Source organism: Schistocerca cancellata, chromosome 11 (genome assembly GCF_023864275.1).
Source record: "Schistocerca cancellata isolate TAMUIC-IGC-003103 chromosome 11, iqSchCanc2.1, whole genome shotgun sequence".
NCBI lineage: Eukaryota > Metazoa > Arthropoda > Insecta > Orthoptera > Acrididae > Schistocerca > Schistocerca cancellata.
This window is the reverse complement of record NC_064636.1, coordinates 88,777,398-88,796,967: the sequence shown is the minus strand read 5'-3', so window position 1 is coordinate 88,796,967 and position 19,570 is coordinate 88,777,398. Positions and strand designations below refer to the sequence as shown.

The 19,570-nt window shown below is 45.5% G+C and overlaps 1 protein-coding gene and 1 non-coding gene across 3 annotated transcripts in view; both read left to right on the top strand.

The window, feature by feature from the left end:
- LOC126108795 (brain acid soluble protein 1-like) overlaps window positions 1-19,570 on the top strand; it is a 367,990-nt gene that overhangs the window by 9,764 nt on the left and 338,656 nt on the right. The window lies entirely within an intron of this gene.
- On the top strand, window positions 5,458-5,541 carry Trnas-gga (transfer RNA serine (anticodon GGA)). Its single transcript is given in 2 exon segments — window positions 5,458-5,497; window positions 5,507-5,541. It is a non-coding gene; the product is annotated as a tRNA-Ser (tRNA).

Genomic DNA, 19,570 nt, shown 5'->3' with positions numbered 1-19,570 from the left:
AATATTCCAGAATTCGAATCAAGAACAGCTGCCAAAATGACTAACGTAGACGTAAATATTCTCGGATCACTTAATGAAAGCAAGTCTTCTGGTCCACACTCTATACCAACTAGGTTCCTTTCAGAGTATACTGATGCAATAGCTCCGTACTTGACAATCATGTACAACTGTTCGCTCGACGAAAGATCTGTACCCAAAGACTGGAAAGTTGCACAGGTCACTCCAATATTCCAGAAAGGTAGTAGGAGTAATCCACTTAATTACAGGCCCATATCGTTAACGTCGATATGCAGCAGCCGGCCGGAGTGGCCGAGCGGTTCTAGGCGCTACAGTCTGGAACCGCCCGAACGCAACGGTCGCAGGTTCGAATCCTGCCTCGGGCATGGATGTGTGTGATGTCCTTACGTTAGTTAGGTTTAAGTAGTTCTAAGTTCTAGGGGACTAATGCCCTCCGATGTTAAGTCCCATAGTGCTCAGAGCCATTTGAACCAACCCATTTCTTGTTTCCTTATTGTCTTTTGGGCATCCAGTTGTAGTAATTAAAGTAGGCACAAATGCAGTGATGAAAAAGAAGTGATCGGCGTACATTCGCATTCTCTTGTGCCTTTCTTGTTGTTCCCATGGCGATGGACTGTTTCTATCGCAATCAGTAAGCGTGAAAGGAAGCTACCGTGCAGACAGAGGGATCTATATTTATACTAGGCAGAATTAATTACATACTGACATAATCGTCGGTATTGCTTTCGTTTCCCAAAAGTTGTAAATATTTCGATATCAGAAAAGAAGCTCTGTATTTGGCCAAGATGTCGAAGAAGAAGGTCCCTTACGTACTGGTTGTATCGTGTAGGATGTGGAGACGGCGGTTTGAAAGCGGACAGAAGAAGTACGTGGAAGGGCGTTCCTTACCTGAGGGATCGCTACCTGGCGAAGGGGCAAGTGTGGCAAAGGTCCGGCATTCTCCGTTTCGGCATTCCTTAGACGCCCTCTCGCGTTTTGCAGTCCTTTCGATTCACGCCGGCTGTCAGGCACTGAAACGTCGAAGTGTTCTGCAAACGCAGCGTCTCGAGGCAGGGCCGCGATTACGCGGACCATAAAAATTTTATGCATTGCCGGCAATAACACCCTTCAGTGTTGACCGGCAACACTGCCGGCCATACGAATTGCAGTCACATGTTCGGCAGCATTGCCAGCAACTCTCGCCCGGCAGAGTTTGCGGCAATACAGTCGAGTTGTAGCAACACCGACTCAAAGGAAGGCCTCGGCGCTTGTTGGTGACGTCACGTCATCTAGGCACGGCCGACGCCAGGTCTGTTGCAGGCAGAAACGCCTGGGCGTGCTTATCACTATAAATCTCTTATTTTTGGACGGAATGTTTGGTATTGTTTTGTATTCTGCAGTTTTATTTACATGAAAGATTTTCTTACTATCGTAAAGCTACAAATGAAGATCATAGTTCTGTATTACTGAATCCTGTCGAAACAAACGTAGATCAATATGAGAAGATGTTTTGCCCCATTGCAAGCTTCGGAAATTTTACATTCGAGTAACTATATTTACTTGATCCATTTTGTTATCGAAACTTACCCCAGCCCCCTTACAATGAACTCGTTTCTTTTATTTATTTATTTATTTAGTTTCGTTTGACATTGTCACTGGAAATATGAACTAATTTACATGTGTAAATGTCCAACTGTTGCCAGTCATTAGATTACAGTCGTTTTCAACGAACGGAATTCTAAACAGGAAACAAAATAGCTTCATACATCGAAAATACTGCTGAGCATAAACTTTTTTAAACATGCACATTAGAAAAGATAAATATTCTCCTATTGCAACTGAAAGGAGAAACGTTATAAGATTAAAAAATTTTATTTGATAAAACAAGTATCTCTGTTTTGCATCTTCTTCTGTCCCCCACCCCCTCCCCCAACGTGTACAATCGCAAGATACACTCCTGGAATGGAAAAAAGAACACATTGACACCGGTGTGTCAGACCCACCATACTTGCTCCGGACACTGCGAGAGGGCTGTACAAGCAATGATCACACGCACGGCACAGCGGACACGCCAGGAACCGCGGTGTTGGCCGTCGAATGGCGCTAGCTGCGCAGCATTTGTGCACCGCCGCCGTCAGTGTCAGCCAGTTTGCCGTGGCATACGGAGCTCCATCGCAGTCTTTAACACTGGTAGCATGCCGCGACAGCGTGGACGTGAACCGTATGTGCAGTTGACGGACTTTGAGCGAGGGCGTATAGTGGGCATGCGGGAGGCCGGGTGGACGTACCGCCGAATTGCTCAACACGTGGGGCGTGAGGTCTCCACAGTACGTCGATGTTGTCGCCAGTGGTCGGCGGAAGGTGCACGTGCCCGTCGGCCTGGGACCGGACCGCGGCGACGCACGGATGCACGCCAAGACCGTAGGATCCTACGCAGTGCCGTAGGGGACCGCACCGCCACTTCCCAGCAAATTAGGGACACTGTTGCTCCTGGGGTATCGGCGAGGACCATTCGCAACCGTCTCCATGAAGCTGGGCTACGGTCCCGCACACCGTTAGGCCGTCTTCCGCTCACGACCCAACATCGTGCAGCCCGCCTCCAGTGGTGTCGCGACAGGCGTGAATGGAGGGACGAATGGAGACGTGTCGTCTTCAGCGATGAGAGTCGCTTCTGCCTTGGTGCCAATGATGGTCGTATGCGTGTTTGGCGCCGTGCAGGTGAGCGCCACAATCAGGACTGCATACGACCGAGGCACACAGGGCCAACACCCGGCATCATGGTGTGGGGAGCGATCTCCTACACTGGCCGTACACCACTGGTGATCGTCGAGGGGACACTGAATAGTGCACGGTACATCCAAACCGTCATCGAACCCATCGTTCTACCATTCCTAGACCGGCAAGGGAACTTGCTGTTCCAACAGGACAATGCACGTCCGCATGTATCCCGTGCCACCCAACGTGCTCTAGAAGGTGTAAGTCAACTACCCTGGCCAGCAAGATCTCCGGATCTGTCCCCCATTGAGCATGTTTGGGACTGCATGAAGCGTCGTCTCACGCGGTCTGCACGTCCAGCACGAACGCTGGTCCAACTGAGGCGCCAGGTGGAAATGGCATGGCAAGCCGTTCCACAGGACTACATCCAGCATCTCTACGATCGTCTCCATGGGCGAATAGCAGCCTGCATTGCTGCGAAAGGTGGATATACACTGTACTAGTGCCGACATTGTGCATGCTCTGTTGCCTGTGTCTATGTGCCTGTGGTTCTGTCAGTGTGATCATGTGATGTATCTGACCCCAGGAATGTGTCAATAAAGTTTCCCCTTCCTGGGACAATGAATTCACGGTGTTCTTATTTCAATTTCCAGGAGTGTATGTCATTAACATTCAGTGCTCCTCACCCCATAGTCAACCAAGATACTCAAAGAAGAGCACCAATATGTTCACACTTTCGTGTAAAAGCAACCCAGTACAACCGTAACTTCCTCAGATTTACAAATAAGGTAAAGAAGCACGAATTCTGTTGCTGCTGGACCATGAAGTTGCTTTTGTATGTCAATCCTTAAAACAGGTGGAAATTTAAGTTCAGGAGTACACTGTTAAGAAGTGTAATGAATTGCAGAATTAATTGATTTCAGAAATCTCTCAGAACAATGTGTGTCGGTCAACTACCGCCAATAGTTTCACATTTTCCTGTGTCAGAGAGGGAGACACCACCATTATGAGTATGCCTGCAACAGACCTGGCGTTCGCCGTGCCTAGATGACGTGACGTCACCAACAAGCGCCGAGGCCTTCCTTTGTCGGTGTTGGTTGTAGACACTTGTGAGAAGCGACGCTTGGGAGAAACTGGAATGTGGCGACACTTGTGAGAAATCCAGGATGCTGAGGGACCGCCACAGGGTGTGTAGCAAAGGCTGCGCCACTACCTGCTCGGCAACTACCTGCTGCCGTTTAGTGTGACTGAGGGATCGGCTTATACCAACACCGACTCAAAGGAAGGCCTCGGCGCTTGTTCGTGACGTCACGTCAGCTAGGCACAGCGAACGCCAGGTCTGTTCCAGGCATACTCATAATGGTGGTGTCTCCCTCTCTGACACAGGAAAATGTGAAACTACTGGCGGTAGTTGACCAACACAAATTGTTCTGAGAGAGTTCTGCAATCAATTAATTGTGCAATTCATTACACTTCTTATCAAATAGTGTACTCCTGAACTTAAATTTCCACCTGTTTTACGGATTGACATACAAAAACAACTTCATGGTCCAGCAGGAACAGAATTCGTGCTTCTTTACCTTATTTGTAAATCTGAGGAAGTTACGTTTGTACTGGGTTGCTTTTACAAGAAACTGTGAACATATTGGTGCTCTTCTTTAGATATCTTGGTTGACTATGGGGTGAGGAGCACTGAATGTTAATGAAATATCTTTCGATTGTACACGTTGGGGGAGGGGGTGGGGGACAGAAGAAGAGGCAAAAGAGAGGTACTTGTTTTATCAAATAAATTTTTTTTATCTTGTTAAGTTTCTCCTTTCAGTTGCAAGAGGGGAATATTTACCTTTTCTAACGTGCATGTTTAAAAAAGTTTAAGCTCAGCAGTATTTTCGATGTATGAAGCTATTTTGTTTCCTGTTTAGAATTCCTTTCGTTGAAAACGACTGTAATCTAATGACTGGCAACAGTTGGACATTTACACATGTGAATTAGTTCACATTTCCAGTGACGATGTCAAACGGAAATAAATAAATAAATAAAACAAACGAGTTAATTGTAAGGGGGTTGGGGTAAGTTTCGATAACAAAGTGGATCAAGTAAATATAGTTACTCGAATGTAAAATGTCTGAACCTTGCAATGGGGCAAAGCATCTTCTCATATTGATCTACGTTTGTTTCGACAGGATTCAGTAATAAAGAACTATGGTCCTCATTTGTAGCTTTACGATAGTAATAAAATCTTTCATGTAAATAAAACTGCAGAATACAAAACAATACCAAACATTTTGTCCAGAGATAAGAGATTTATAGTGATAAGCACGCCCAGGCGTTTCTGCCTGCAACAGACCTGGTGTTCGCCGTGCCTAGATGACGTGACGTCACCAACAAGCGCCGAGGCCTTCCTGTGAGTCGGTGTTGCTTATACCGGCCCGAGCAGCTGCCGAGAGACATTCACACTCCTCCAGTGCAGCCAGGCTACATTATTTCAGAAATTTTTTGAGCGAGGAAGAGTAGCCTTAGTCAAATTAGAAATCGGAGCTGATTTTTGCCCCCCACGATATCATGTCAACCATTAGTTGCAGCACAGTTATGCGTAAGTCGTTTTCCATTGGAATTTTTGTTCTGATCAATTTTACATAGGGCATAATTTTCGCTCAACCTCGTACTTAACGATGTATTTTACAGAAACTATAGCAACCGAAAATGTTTTCCATGTTTCAACGCCTCACCGAAAATTTGATGCCGGCCGGAGTGGCCGAGCGGTTAAAGGCGCTACAGTCTGGAACCGCACGACCGCTAGGGTCGCAGGTTCGAATCCTGCCTCCGGCATGGATGTGTGTTAGGTTTAAGTAGTTCTAAGTTCTAGGGGACTTATGACGACAGCAGTTGAGTCCCATACTGATCAGAGCCATTTGAACCATTTTTGAAAATTTGATATGATAGGAGTGGCAACCTTTCACCATATATTAAGAGGAGACAACTAAGGAATTTGGTTCTCGGTAGGAACTTTTTCTTTAATTATTTCGAAATAAACCTCAATTTTTCCGCACGTCGCAGCGAAGTGTATTGCAGTCTAATGCGAGTCCTGCTGGCAATTAGCGTTAAGGAATACAATTTATGTGTTGAAACAAGATGTATTCATCGTCCACTCAAACAGACATTGTTTCTAAAATTCTCTACACAAACATGCTGATTGTGATTGTTAGAAAAGCTATGACTTTTCAGACTTCATTAGTCAATCTTTTACAATTTGCAAGAGACATTTGTACCAGTGAGAAGGATGGTGTATCTCATGCTTAAAGCTACTGTAGTGGATCACTTTTGGTTGTGGTAGACGGGCATTAGCTGGCCACGAATTATTATTACTGCTGACCCGCGTTTTTATGCTAGTGTTGCATCAAATGGTTTGCAAATGTGATGTATGTATACGCCTGGGCATTGAGTCAAACAGAGCTCGGATGGCGTGTACAGGTACAGCTGCCCATGCAGCCTCAACACGATACCACAGTTCATCGAGAGTAGTGACTGGCGTATTGTGACGAGCCATTTGTTCGGCCACCATTCACCAGACGTTTTCAACTGGTGAGAGATCTGGAGAATGTGCTGGCCACGCTAGCAGTTGAACATTTTCTGTATCCAGAAAGGCCCGTAAAGGAGCTGCAATATGCGGTCGTGTATTATCCTGCTGAAATGTAGGGTTTCGCAGGGATCGAAGAAGGGTAGAGCCACGGGTCGTAACACATCTGAAATGTAACGTCCACTGTTCAAAGTGCCGTCAATGCGAACAAGAGGTGACCGAGACGTGTTACCGATGGCACCCCATACCATCACGCCGGGTGATAGGGCAGTGTGGCGGTGACGAATACATGCTTCCAATGTGCGCTCACCGCGATGTCGCCAAACACGGATGCGACCATCATCTCAGAACCTGGATTCATCCGAAAAAATGCCGTTTTGCCATTCGTGTAACCAGGTTCGTCATCGAGTACACCATCGCAGGCCCTGCTGACTGTGATGCAGCGTCAAGGGTAACCGCAGCCACGGTCTCCGAGCTGATAGTCCGTGCTGCTGCAAACGTCGTCGAACTGTTTGCGCAGATGGTTGTTGTCTTGCAAACGTCCCCATCTGTTGACTCAGGGATCGAGACGTGGCTGCACGATCCGTTACAGCCATGTGGATAAGATGCCTGTCATCTCGACTGCTAGTTATGCGAGGCCGTTGGGATCCAGCACGGCGTTCCGTATTATCCTCCTGAACCCACCGATTCCGTATTCTGCTAACAGTCATAGGATCTCGACCAACGCGAGCAGCAATGTCGCGATACGATAAACCGCAATCGCGATAGGCTACAATCCGACCTTTATCAAAGTCGGAAACGTGATGGTACGCATTTCTCCTCTTTACACGAGGCATGACAACAACGTTTCACCAGGCAACGCCGGTCAACTGCTGTTTGTGTATGAGAAATCGGTTGGAAACTTTCCTCATGTCAGCACGTTGTAGGTGTCGCCGCCGGCGCCAACCTTGTGTGAATGCTCTGAAAAGCTAATCATTTGCATATCACAGCATCTTCTTCCCTTCCGTTAAATTTTACGTCTGTAGCACGTCATCTTAGTGGTGTAGCAATTTTAATAGCCAGTAGTGTATCTCTAAATGAAATTTTTGTTTACCCCTTTTTAGTTAACGTAATCATTGTAACATTTTTCTGTGTAAACACTTCGTTATTTTTGTATATTCTGTACAAATAATGCCTGGGTAATCAGCACCTCATATTTATCTGTGTTTGCGACAGTCAGTTGTCACCTGAAGGTGGCCTCAAAAGCCGAAAATCGGTTCGTGACCAGATGAATATGATTTTGCAGAACATTAGGCAGTGTTATCCTTTTCAGTGCTCTTTCAAGCAGCAACGGAATATTCAGGGAATGTATTTCCTTTTTCATTTGTTTTCGATTTCAGACTTGAAATTGCAACATTCCCGGAAGTTTTGGAATCACTGGGGCTGGTATCTTGCTAGTATCATTTTCGATAACAGACAAAAATTGGCGACAGCCTAGATTCACGGAATGGATGAAATGGCGACATGCAGAATTTAGTTTGTGCGGAACCTTCAGTGTGCGTTCCTACGTGCGCCTGGCCAATTTTTAAATAAGCGAACTGCTTCCTAAACTTTAAAACTCGTGAACCGACACTGGACACACAATTCCTCCAGAATGCTGAAACACTATTTCCAGTTTCTCCCAAGCGTCGCTTCTCACAAGTGTCTAGAACCAACACCGATTCAAAGGAAGGCCTCGGCGCTTGTTCGTGACGTCACGTCAGCTAGGCACGGCGAACGCCAGGTCTGTTGCAGGCATACTCATAATGGCGGTGTCTCCCTCTCTGACACGGGAAAATGTGAATCTATTGGAGGTACTTGACCAACACACATTGTTCTGAGACATTTCTGAAATCAATTAATTATGCAATTCATTACACTTCTTAACAAATAGGTCCTCCTGAACTTAAATTTCCACCTGTTTTAAGGATTGGCATACAAAAACAACTTCATGGTCCAGCAGCAACAGAATTCGTGTTGCTTTGCCTTATTTGTAAATCTGAGTATGTTACGTTTGTACTGGGTTGCTTTTACAAGAAACTGTGAACATATTGGTACTCTTCTTTAGGTATCTTGGTTGTCTATGGGGTGAGGAGCACTGAATGTTAATGAAATGTCTTGCGATTGTACACGCTGGGGGAGGGGGTGGGGGACAGAAGAAGATGCAAAAGAGAGATACTTGTTTTATCAAATAAAATTTTTTTATCTTATAAAGTTTCTCCTTTAAGCAGTTAATTCGTGAACTGGTAGACCAATAATACCACACTGTGTAGTAGTTACAACGAAACTGGCAATCACTTTCGTTCAGAAAGCTGATGTACCTCTTTATTAGGTGGGAACGCCCACTTCTCTTCGATATGCATTTACTTACTAGGCGCTTGCGACACTTTGGTGGAAGGACTCAAGGAATTCATTCACACTCGCATTACCAAGGGGGGAGGGGCACTTTATGTCCTCGCTTTGAAAATGCTGTAATCTAGCTATTATGCTTTATGTCTTTAATGATTTTTTTATTCCAGATTCTGGAATTATTTTGAATTTTTCAGTAAAACGTAACCAAAAATTTAAGTCTCAATAGTAAATGTGACTTTTCGCGACAAATATCATATTCATTTATTCATTTTTTCAAGTTCAGGACGCTTTACGTCATTAAAAAGTGTGTTGTGAATAAAATTCAACAATAATTAACGAAAGTGTATTTTGTACAAATTTTTTCTCCTTGCCTAAAAGTGGCACTCCTCTCTGTGTACACTTTACAGAAATGCATTGTTACTGCTAAAGTTGTGTTATAGATATTTTAAGATTCTGCACCCTACTTAAACATCAGTACCTATTTAAAAATAATGTTGTTATTAAAAGTTAACAACAGTTAACGAAGTTCTTTTTATTTTTTGTTGTGGGCATGTAGTATCCCCCCTCCCGTTGCATCTCGGTAGTTGCCGTTACAGAAAATACCTCTGTAATGCTAGGGTAAAATAGTTTGATATAAATATCAAATGTTTGTGTGTCACCACTGAATCTTATGCTTTACATTTACGACCAGCTTTATAGGGCGTGAAAAGTAGTGTATACACAGAATCTTCTGCTCATGAACAGGTAAAGCCGGCCGTTGTGGCCGAGCCGTTCTAGGCGCTACAGTCTGGAACCGCACGACCGCTACGGTCGCAGGTTCGAATCCTGTCTCGGGCATGGCTGTGTGTGATGTCCTTAGGTTAGATAGGTTTAAGTAGTTCTAAGTTCTAGGGAACTGATGACCTCAGCAGTTAAGTCCCATAGTGCTCAGAGCCATTTGAACCATTTTTGAACAGGTAAAAACATGTGACAAAGTTTCAAAGAGTTTAGAAGTCATAAAAAAATTCTATAATAAAATTAAGGCTCTCTAGTTAGGTGGTAGCAGCGAGAATGCCCTTTTTCAGATTTCAGTCTTTGTATGCAGGGTGTAACCAGATTCTGTTTGGAGACTTTGTGGACAAGTTCCTTACAACAAAACAAGAAAAAATGCGTAACAAACATGAGCTCTAAAATGCTTAGCGTAAGAGCCATGAGTGCTTGTTCAGTAGAAGAGATTTGTTTCACAGTAGGGAAGATGGGCAAGTACACATAGCTCTTGGGATAAGCATTTTAGAGCCTATATTTACTAGATTATTTTCCTCGTTTTGGTTCATAGCACCACCTCTCAAAATATGGAAAACAAAGAGCTGCAGTAGAAGAGATGTGCTTCAAGGTATTGGAGAAGAAGAAATGCTCTTGGCACACATTTTAGAGCCCACGTCTACTAGATATTTTCTTGTTGTTTACCGAGCGAGGTGGCGCAGTGGTTAGCACACTGGACTCGCATTCGGGAGGACGACGGTTCAATCCCGTCTCCGGCCATCCTGATTTAGGTTTTCCGTGATTTCCCTAAATCGTTTCAGGCAAATGCCGGGATGGTTCCTTTGAAAGGGCACGGCCGATTTCCTTCCCAATCCTTCCCTAACCCGAGCTTGCGCTGCGTCTCTAATGACCTCGTTGTCGACGGGACGTTAAACACTAACCACCACCACCACCACCATCTTGTTGTTTTGGTGTAAGGAACCTGTCCTCATGGTCGGTAAAGGGAATCTGGTTACTCTTGTACGTTACTGTCTGTGTTCATAGCTTCTATGCACATCACATTTATGGAATTCGTGGTTCTCTCGTTTGCCAGTTTCGACGTTCCTGTAAATAAATCGAGTGCCTCTACGCACACGGAGTATCTTTCGAACTCACGTGAAATAATATTGCTGCACCGCTCAGAATACATGACTTGGCACTACGGCGGGAGAATGAGGAAGCAAAGGCGACATAGATCAACATGAGCTCAAACATTGTGACCACCTACTTAGCAGCTTGTTTGTCCGACTCTGCAACGAAATACTTCACCGATTTCTGCGTATCAGGGTTCAAAATGGTTCAAATGGCTCTGAGCACTATGGGACTTAACATCTGAGGTCATCAGTCACCTAGAACTAAGAACTACTTAAACCTAACTAACCTAAGGACATCACACACATCCATGCCCGAGGCAGGATTCGAACCTGCGACCGCAGCAGCAGCGCGGTTCCGGACTGAAACGCCTAGAACCGCTCGGCCACAGCGGCCGGCCGCGTATCACGAAACCGGCAGTTTTTTGGTAGGTTTTTGGAGGTATGTGGCGTTACATGTCTACGCACAGGCCATGTAATTCGCCTAAATGACGGGCCACTGATTTGCGCCCTGTGATGGCGGCCGATAGCGACCCATATGGGTTCGGTAGGATTTACATCAGGGGAATTTGGCCGCCGAAACATCAACGTGAGTTCACCTTGCTTCTCAAACCACTGTAGCACGTTTCTAGCTCGGGACACGGACAATTATACTGCTGAAAGGTGACATCACCGCTGGGGAAAATATAGAGCATATAGAGCAGGTGGTTCATAACTGTCATCGTGTCTTCGTTTGTTTGATTGTAATTTCATTCTAACGAGCTGCGTGGTCACCGATGGACATGTCCGAAAGAACAGATACCATCTTCATATACACTACTGGCCATTAAAATTGCTACACCACGAAGATGACGTGCTACAGACGCGAAATTTAACCGACAGGAAGAAGATGCTGTGATATGTAAATGATTAGCTTTTCAGAGCATTCACACAAGGTTGGCGCCGGTGGCGATACCTACAACGTGCTGACATGAGGAAAGTTTCCAACCGATTTCTCATACACAAACAGCAGTTGACCGGCGTTGCCTGGTGAAACGTTGTTGTGATGCCTCGTGTAAGGAGGAGAAATGCGTACCATTACGTTTCCGACTTTGATAAAGGTCGGATTGTAGCCTATCGCGATTGCGGTTTATCGTATCGCGACATTGCTGCTCGCGTTGGTCGAGATCCTATGACTGTTAGCAGAATACGGAATCGGTGGGTTCAGGAGGATAATACGGAACGCCGTGCTGGATCCCAACGGCCTTGTATCACTAGCAGTGGAGATGACAGGCATCTTATCCGCATGGCTGTAACGGATCGTGCAGCCACGTCTCGATCCCTGAGTCAACAGATGGGGACGTTTGCAAGACAACAACCATCTGCACGAACAGTTCGACGACGTTTGCAGCAGCACGGACTATCAGCTCGGAGACCGTGGCTGCGGTTACCCTTGACGCTGCATCACAGACAGGAGCACCTACGAAGGTGTAGTCAACGACGAACCTGAGTGCACGAATGCCAAAACTTCATTTTTTCGGATGAATCCAGGTTCTGTTTACAGCATCATGATGGTCGCATCCGTGTTTGGCGACATCGCGGTGAACGCACATTGTAAGCGCGTATTCGTCATCGCCATACTGACGTATCACCCGACTTGATGGTATGGGGTGCCATTGGTTACACGTCTCGGTCACCTCTTGCTCGCATTCACGGCACTTTGAACAGTGGACGTTACATTTCAGATGTGTTACGTCCCGTGGCTCTACCCTTCATTCGATCCCTGCGAAACACTACATTTCAGCAGTACAATGCACGACCGCATGTTGCAGGTCCCGTACAGGCCTTTCTGGATACAGAAAATGTTCGACTGCTGCCCTGGCCAGCACATTCTCCAGACCTCTCACCAATTGAAAACGTCTGGTCAATGGTGGCCGAGCAACTGGCTCGTCACAATACGCCAGTCACAACTCTTAATGAACTGTGGTATCGTGTTGAAGCTGCACGGGCAGCTGTACATGTACACGCCATCCAAGCTCTGTTTGACTCAATGCCCAGGCGTATCAAGGCCGTTATTACGGCCAGAGGGGGTCGTTCTGGGTATTGATTTCTCAGGATCTATGCACCCAAATTGCGCGAAAATGTAATCACATGTCAGTTCTAGTATAATGTTTTTGTCCAATGAATACCCGTTGAACATCTGCGTTTCTTCTTGGTGTAGCATTTTTAATGGCCAGTAGTGTATATAAGGGTTGGGTTGGGTTGTTTTGGCGAAGGAGACCAGACAGCGAGGTCATCGGTCTCATCGGATTAGCGAAGGATGGGAAGGAAATCGGCCGTGCCCTTTGGAAGGAACTATCCCGCCATTTGCCTGGAGCGATTTAGGGAAATCACGCAAAACCTAAATCAGGATGGCCGGATGCGGGATTGAACCGTCGTCCTCCCGAATGCGAGTCCAGCGTCTAACCACTGCGCCACCTCGCTCGGTGTATATAAGGAGCTAAGAGATTACCAGATGACTGACTGTAAGAAACACCTGTGGCTTCAATATTTAACTGTACGCTGAAATCCTTCAGTACTCTCTTACGTTACGCACACCTTATGTAGAAAAATTACCCTGTGATTAAATCAGGAATTTAAGTCGGCCGCGCCTGGTAGCCGAGTGTTTGCCGGGACGGTAGCTCAGCGTGTTCGGTCAGAGGGTCAGCTCCACTCTGTAATAAAAAAACTGAGCTAACGGATCACTGATGAACGTTAACAGGTGTCATGGGACGTCCGCCCCGAACATATCCAACGAACAATTACGAACAAAATTAGATCAGCGAAGAAAAAAAGAAGTGGTCAGCGCGACGGAATGTCATACCTATACTACATCTACATACATACTCCGCAATCCACCGTACGGTGCGTGGCGGAGGGTACCTCTTACCTCAACTAGCATCTTCTCTCCCTGTTCCACTCCCAAACAGAACGAGGGAAAAATGACTGTCTATATGCCTCTGTACGAGCCCAAATCTCTCTTATCTTATCTTTGTGGTCCTTCCGCGAAATGTGAGTTGGCGGCAGTAAAATTGTACTGCAGTCAGCGTCAAATGCTGGTTCTCTAAATTTCCTCAGTAGCGATTCACGAAAAGAACGCCTCCTTTCCTCTAGAGACTCCCACTCGAGTTCCTGAAGCATTTCCGTAACACTTGCGTGATGATCAAACCTACCAGTAACAAATCTAGCAGCTCGCCTCTGAATTGCTTCTATGTCCTCCCTCAACCCGACCTGATAGCGAGCCCAAACGCTCGAGCAGTACTCAAGAATAGGTCGTATTAGTGTTTAATAAGCGGTCTCCTTTACAGATGAACCACATCTTCCCAAAATTCTACCAATGAACCGAAGACGACTATCCGCCTTCCCCACAACTGCCATTACATGCTCGTCCTATTTCATATCGCTCTGCAATGTTACGCCCAAATATTTAATCGACGTGACTGTGTCAAGCGCTACACTACTAATGGAGTATTCAAACATTATAGGATTCTTTTTCCTATTCATCTGCATTAATTTACATTTATCTATATTTAGAGTTAGCTGCCATTATTTACACCAATCACAAATCCTGTCCAAGTCATCTTGTATCCTCCTACAGTCACTCAACGACGACACCTTCCCGTACACCACAGCATCATCAGCAAACAGCCGCACATTGCTATCCACCCTATCCAAAAGATCATTTATGTAGATAGAAAACAACAGCGGACATACCACACTTCCCTGGGGCACTCCAGATGATACCCTCACCTCCGAAGAACACTCACCATCGAGGACAATGTACTGGGTTCTATTACTTAAGAAGTCTTCGAGCCACTCACATACTTGTGAACCATCCCATACGCTCGTACGTTAGTTAGGAGTCTGCAGTGGGGCACCGAGTCAAAAGCTTTCCGGAAGTCAAGGAATATGGCATCCGTCTGATACCCTTCATCCATGGTTCGCAAGGTATCATGTAAAAAAGGGGCGAGTTGCGTTTCGCAGGAGCGATGCTTTCTAAAGCCGTGCTGATGCATGGACAGCAACTTCTCTGTCTCAAGGAAAATCATTATATTCGAACTGAGAATATGTTCGAGAATCCTGCAACAAACCGACGTTAGGGATATTGGTCTGTAATTTTGAGGATCCGTCCTTCTACCCTTCTTATATACAGGCGTCAGCTGCGCTTTTTTCCAGTCGCTCGGGACTTTACGTTGGACAAGAGATTCGTGATACCTAATGGCCCCGGTTCGATTCCCGGCTGGGTCGGACATTTTTTCCGCTCAGGGACTGGGTGTTGTGTTGTCTTTATCGTCATCGTTTCATCGCCATCGACGTGCAAGTCGCCAAGTGGCGTCAACTCAAAAGACCTGCACCCGGCGAACGGTCTACCCGACGGGAGGCCCTAGCCACACGGCATTCATTCATTCATGCACAACACAAAACGTACCCTTAATTATCGTACTTGACAGTATTTGAGACAGCTTGGCTGCAGTGCCACGTCGAACGTAAATCCAATGAGGTTCCGAAACGTAAATCCAATGAGGTTCCAGCAAACGCGGAACAATACGTAGTGCAATGTTTACATCTGTTTTATTCTGATGATGAACGGATTATAGTATTTTTTTTTTTTTTTACTAAGGCTTCAGCTCCGAGAAAGAAACGATAGTTACAAAACAGTGAAAGTCAAATCCGAAAACAGAAATTTAGAGAAGTGTGGCAAGAGGAAGAACAGTTCAAGGGGCGGTTAACTGCTGATCCCAAGGACAGTAGCTATTGTCCTCGTTGCAGGGCGTCTGATATTAATTTGTGTGCTGGAATAAGCGAAGTTTTGAAACACGTAAATTGCGATTCGCACAGACGTGGAGTGTCACAATTTGATTAATTATGAGTGCTTTCATCGTGCGTGCATCAACCTCCTACAAGCACCTAAGTCTTAAGCTCGAAGAGGACACAAAATCTGTTGAAATAAGAGTGGCGACAGTTTTTGCTCAGCATTCGCTATCCTTGGCAACAATAGACCATATAGGTGCGACCATAAAAGGCACCCGTAGGGACTTCCAACGTGAACGTAAGGATTTTTCAAATGTTGTTTATGGGCATGGTCGAAAATGACTTGGCAACACTGATTATTAGTTGAGTAGTGAATTGGATAGCGAGAAGAAGTTCAAAACTGTGGTATTTTAAGTTGTATCGTTCTTTTGGACTGAAGATCGTGATATTTTTATTTGTGACACTGTAGTTGATCACGGTAAGCGTAGAACAGTTAAATAACGTGGATTACGCCAGTTGTGAAGAATCATTTCAGGAAATTTCGAGCTCCTTTACTATCAATGAATAAACTTAAATATCCCAGTTCTGTTCTTTGGCCATAAGAATTTCCTAATTTTCTAATTTAAATATGGTAATTCTCCAAGTATCCAACAGGATACTTTGGATTATTGCGCGAGCTGTATTATTTGCACTGATGTATTGTTGGTATTTTGAATACTTCGCTTTACTGGAATTATTTTCCAACATTCTCACTTGTGTTTGTTTTTAAGAAGCACTGCAGGATATTTTGAGTCGTGTCACTTTTTAATACTATACTCATACATTTCATTTTCCCTTTTCATGTAGAATAATGATATTGTCATTAGCGTCCATCTTTCATATTGCACGTTAATAGAGAGGATGATCATTTTGCTATCTGGATTGTATTCGTGGGGAAGAAGCCGATGTAAAAAAATGGAAGTGATGAGGTACCAAGGGAATAACATAATGGAAAAACTAATAAAAAGTAAGCTACATTGTCACAGAAGTGCATCGTCCACAATGAAATCTTACAAGGAAATAGAGTCAATTGTTACTGTCGCCAGCTCTGAAGGACGTACAAGTGACATTAATGCAGTTTGCATGTACGTCAGAAATTAGATTGATTAAAGCTTGTGCTAATTAGTTTGCTTTACCTGAAAACAGTAAGAAGATATAAATCTTATTATGAAGAGGTTCTCAGTATTTGTTGCATATTTGAGCTGTTCATTATGATTAAATTATTTTACTGTCTAATAACTGTTAGACTTTTATGGTGCTAAATGACACTGTCATTTGACTTATACATCTGAGTTTGCGAAAGGTTTCGTTAAATGTATCTACTCTCCAGAAACGTAATGTGCAGCAATGGACACCAAGCACCTGTTACTCAAAATCTGTCCTTCGAAAAGTGCGTCTAAATTAGAAATAAAACATCAAATGCGACATATGTACGCGTTTTATTCTAGGAAAGTGTCAGAACTCTAAATAATCAGCAGCTATACGTCTGATCAAGATACTAAAAATGAAGCAACTGAAACAAAAGGCATTTTTTTTGGGCTAATGCTAGAAATGACTAAAACGCCATTTGATCCTGGTGTTGTGTCCATTCTCTTGATAAATTTGTTTATCTTTATAATGTTTCATTACAGCCGAACACGTTTTTCTTGATTTACGAGAGACCTGACATATTGCACTGTCTCACTTTTATAGCACGATTGCAATATGTTTGTTTGCACCACCATCTTCCGCAACAGCTGTTAAAATCCATTACTACTGGTTTTTTCGTCGCTAGCGTACTGCAGCGGTAGAGTGTTTTTCCACAGACGCGTTTCCCTTTTATTTATGAAGCACCTTCTGTGGCCTTTGTATAAATATGATACCGTATAAATAATACAGGCTGAGCGTAAAGTCTTTCTCAAATTACAAAAAAAAATTATTTCTGAGGAACTTTGTTGCTGTGAATGGTAGCTTTACTCGTAGAGTTTTTATGGATATACTTCCATATGTGCTCCGTTTAGAAAGTCTAGGTCAGTGGTTCCCAATCTTTCTTAGTCCATACCCCTGATAGCAATCTATACTCCTGGAAGTTGAAATAAGAACACCGTGAATTCATTGTCCCAGGAAGGGGAAGTTTTATTGACACATTCCTGGGGTCAGATACATCACATGATCACACTGACAGAACCACAGGCACATAGACACAGGCAACAGAGCATGCACAATGTCGGCACTAGTACAGTGTATATCCACCTTTCGCAGCAATGCAGGCTGCTATTCTCCCATGGAGACGATCGTAGAGATGCTGGATGTAGTCCTGTGGAACGGCTTGCCATGCCATTTCCACCTGGCGCCTCAGTTGGACCAGCGTTCGTGCTGGACGTGCAGACCGCGTGAGACGACGCTTCATCCAGTCCCAAACATGCTCAATGGGGGACAGATCCGGAGATCTTGCTGGCCAGGGTAGTTGACTTACACCTTCTAGAGCACGTTGGGTGGCACGGGATACATGCGGACGTGCATTGTCCTGTTGGAACAGCAAGTTCCCTTGCCGGTCTAGGAATGGTAGAACGATGGGTTCGATGACGGTTTGGATGTACCGTGCACTATTCAGTGTCCCCTCGACGATCACCAGTGGTGTACGGCCAATGTAGGAGATCGCTCCCCACACCGTGATGCCGGGTGTTGGCCCTGTGTGCCTCGGTCGTATGCAGTCCTGATTGTGGCGCTCACCTGCACGGCGCCAAACACGCATACGACCATCATTGGCACCAAGGCAGAAGCGACTCTCATCGCTGAAGACGACACGTCTCCATTCGCCCCTCCATTCACGCCTGTCGCGACACCACTGGAGGCGGGCTGCACGATGTTGGGGCGTGAGCGGAAGACGGCCTAACGGTGTGCGGGACCGTAGCCCAGCTTCATGGAGACGGTTGCGAATGGTCCTCGCCGATACCCCAGGAGCAACAGTGTCCCTAATTTGCTGGGAAGTGGCGGTGCGGTCCCCTACGGCACTGCGTAGGATCCTACGGTCTTGGCGTGCATCCGTGCGTCGCTGCGGTCCGGTCCCAGGTCGACGGGCACGTGCACCTTCCGCCGACCACTGGCGACAACATCGATGTACTGTGGAGACCTCACGCCCCACGTGTTGAGCAATTCGGCGGTACGTCCACCCGGCCTCCCGCATGCCCACTATACGCCCTCGCTCAAAGTCCGTCAGCTGCACATACGGTTCACGTCCACGCTGTCGCGGCATGCTACCAGTGTTAAAGACTGCGATGGAGCTCCGTATGCCACGGCAAACTGGCTGACACTGACGGCGGCGGTGCACAAATGCTGCGCAGCTAGCGCCATTCGACGGCCAACACCGCGGTTCCTGGTGTGTCCGCTGTGCCGTGCGTGTGATCATTGCTTGTACAGCCCTCTCGCAGTGTCCGGAGCAAGTATGGTGGGTCTGACACACCGGTGTCAATGTGTTCTTTTTTCCATTTCCAGGAGTGTATATTAGCTAGTATCCCCACCACAGTCCTCCCCCCCCCCTCCCCCAATTCGTGAACTGTAGTTCATAAATAAATTTTGGGATAAAAAGAATTTTCTTGAACACTTTTATTTTTAAAATGATGAAAGATATTTAGTTTTTGTGGGTGTTATGAAGCGACGAACTAACGAGTGAATGAAACGATTGGCGCAGCTTGCGCCTAAGAACTTTTTTTATAATTCTGTTGTTCTGAGTCAGTGCACATCATAAATCATGCTTCTAACCCACTCAGTTACTTGTTCGTATTTTTATTGCTATCGTAGTCTAAAATCTACTTTCACGGCTACAAATCTTGCATACCACATTTCTCTTCCATGAGTTCTGTTTGGATTGTGTGTGTGGGACGCAACGATTCCCGTAAGTGCTACCTACAACTCCTTCTCAGATAAGAAAGGTAACTATGCACTATGACTGTACACACTTTTTCAAAATATACACTATATGATCAAAAGTATCCGGAAACCTGGCTGAAAATGACTTACAATTTCGTGGCGCCCTCCATCGGTAATGCTGGAATTCAATATGGTGTTGCCTCATCCTTAGCCTTGATGACAGCTTCCACTCTCGCAGGCATACGTTCAGTCAGGTGCTGGAAGGTTTCTTGGGGAATGCAGCCCATTCTTCACGGAGTGCTGCACTGAGGAGAGGTATCGATGTCGGTCGGTGAGGCCTGGCACGAAGTCGGCGTTCCAAAACAACCCAAAGGTGTTCTGT